Consider the following 2,867-nt stretch of genomic DNA (forward strand, 5'->3'; position numbering starts at 1 on the left):
GGTGCTGTGAGCTCACATCCTGCGCCGCCTCCACGGCTGAGAGCGGGGGAGTCGGGCCCGTCTCGGTGGCGTGAGCTCGGTTCTTACCGTGATCTGGGCTGGCTTTCTTCTGATGAACCTTTATTTTTGCTGGTCGCATCCCCTGGCAGGGCTGCTGCTTCTTTTGGCTGGCGCACTGTGATGGGAGGAGGGTGTGACTTACGGCAGCCGCGGGGGGGGGGTGGGGGGGGTTGAGGCTGTGTCTGTGGTATTTTTGTCTTGTTTGCTCATCAGTGTCACGGAAGAGCTGAGGGGGACACGGACACACACACACACACAGCATATCTACTTCTGTGAGCTGGGTACTGATGCTTGGTACTAAGTGTGTGGATCGTGCAAGTGCTGGGAGCGGTGTCGGTAGAACAGGCCTTGTCGGGACCTTCGCTTGGCCAAGCAAACATGCTGGGCATTGGATGCCTTGTGGGGAGAAGATTTTTCTAGATGACTTCACGTCTGGGTCTGTCCTGACAGCTTTTCATGTATGTGAGAGATGAGAAAAAGGCCTTTCACAGCAAACTCAGAAACAAGAAGGGGGTCTGTCTTATTGTTTGATGTGAAAGTGCATGAAAGCAAGGATGAGCTTGGGACTGAGTTCGCTCTTCCTTACCTTTTTTTTTTTTTATATTTGCCACATTGTTTCCTTGCTGCCTGTAACACTCACATTACTAGGGAAGTGATATTGGGGTCCCCTACATCAGTGCCTGTATGATGGAAACTTACCCAAACACATCACTTCCACCAGCCATGCAAGAGGTCACTTAATCACGTTGTCTCCAGAGTGATTTGGGTTGTGCTGACGAGGGCCTCTGCCAGCAGGAGTCTCCCACCACCAATCCACACCTGGAGGTTCAGCACATCTCGGGACAGACCTAGGGATATGGTTAGGGCCAGGATGAGGAGAGGGAGAAGAAAGAAACCTACAGGCATTAGATCAGTGCCTAGGCATGGTTCCTTCTAGAGTCATAGCTTGTTGTTGTGCCCTTTTTTCCCGCCTTGGGATGCCATGATCTGGATGGAACGGTTCCACTGGCAACCCCTTTGCGTGGATCACAGGCAGCGCAGCTGCCAAAAGGAATCTGGGAGAGAAGGAGAATAGAGTAAATTTTCTGGTCTGCTTGAGGCTTGGCAGGCTGCCTTCATGCTGTAACACGGATGCTCTTGACACCCACTGTTTTGATCCTGTCATAGTGGGTAGAGAAGGGAATGTGAAGTCGGGACTCCCAGGCTCCCTTTTTTACACTGAAAGAGTAAGCTAGTGGTACCCTGTTCTGATCACTCCAATCACCTTAAGGTGTCCTTTTAGGGCATAACATGTGTGGGGACAGCTGTGTGGGGAGAAAACTGAGTGGCTGCTCAAAGTCTCTTGCTCAGGCTACTGGGAAGTTGAACATTTTCTTGTAGGCTAGATAAGTGGGTAATCAGAAAATCTCCATTGGCTTGTCTGCAAAACAATTATATAGGAGTTGTGCTCTCTGATGGAAAAGGATGCTGGATTTAAAGCAGAAAGGTTTTCTCCATTGTCTCAGATGCATGGAGTCTTATTTCAAGGAATCAAATGTCCAAGTTCAAAATTAATTATCTGAGGCTGTCTAGCAGGCATAAATGCCATGGAAGTGACTTTAATTGTGCTCTGGCTGTGTGTTCAATGGAGAACAGAACCTCTATTTGTGCCATGGCTTAGTTCCTGCTCAAATTATTGAACTGTGACTGTAGCTATAGCAGCCCCTAGTTAGGGATTTGAAACTCTCAGGGTTTGGTCAGGAGGCCAGCCCAGACGGGTGATGTACCTCTTCTGCTCTTTGAACAGGAAACATGTTAGTGCTAACAATGTAAGAGCCCACACCTCCCCAAACAGAGTGCGCGAGTGCTTATGCTTCATTTCAGTTGTGAAGGGATGCCAGAGACTGCGTAGTCAAGTTCCAGACACAGCTGGAGAGGAGCATCTGTCAGCCCCTGCAGCTTAGCTGTGCTCTCCTCCCTTTGCTCATTGGAGGTAAGTTCAGTTTTCAAAACTAAGAGGGTAAGGCTTTTTAATACCGAGGGCTTTTTGTAACTCCCATAGACACACTTTGCTCCCAGCTAAACCACTTGTTGCTGTCCCCTAAGACATACTGTCTGTGCACATGGATGCGCTGGCCTGGAGTCACAGTTCAAGCCAGTTTTTCAGTCACTTGTCTTAGGGTGAGAGCCTCTGCAGTACTGCCAGGCATACAGCATGAGTGGGCAGAGCTGCTGAGACAAAAATGGTGGCACATTTTCATGCATGGTAATTTGAGTTAATTCTGGTTAAACTAAGGTGGCCGCAGTAAATGGAGAGAGTGCATTTGTGGCTTCAGAGCAATAAAATAGAAAAAAGAATGACTTGTGTCTATGCTCTTTTGCTACCATTCCTCCCCTTCCTAACTTACGTACTGCATAGTTGCTCTTCCAAATCAAAAACTAATAGAAGGGAAAACCTATTATTTGATTGTTGCATCTTTGGTCTTCATTTATTCAGGTGTATACAAGAAGTAAAAAGAGACAGTGGCTGTTGACCATACTGAAGTTAATGGAAATTAAATAAGCTGTCAAATACATTGCCATCTTTTTTCTCTGTTGCCCCAAACTGATTCCCTTCTAAAGCAAACATCTGTGGGTACCTAATGCAAACTGTTTTGCCTTTCACCATGTCTTGAAAATGTCAGAACTGTGCTGCTATGGAGCTGATCTTAGATACACAAAATAAAAAAAAAAAAAATGGTGATACAAATAATCTCATTTAAATCACAGATGGGGATTGGAAATATACTGGAAACTCATTGTGTTCAGTGCTGTGTCCTATGGATCTC

The sequence above is a fragment of the Tyto alba genome, unplaced genomic scaffold, assembly GCF_018691265.1.
Source record: "Tyto alba isolate M040663 unplaced genomic scaffold, T.alba_DEE_v4.0 Super-Scaffold_46, whole genome shotgun sequence".
NCBI lineage: Eukaryota > Metazoa > Chordata > Aves > Strigiformes > Tytonidae > Tyto > Tyto alba.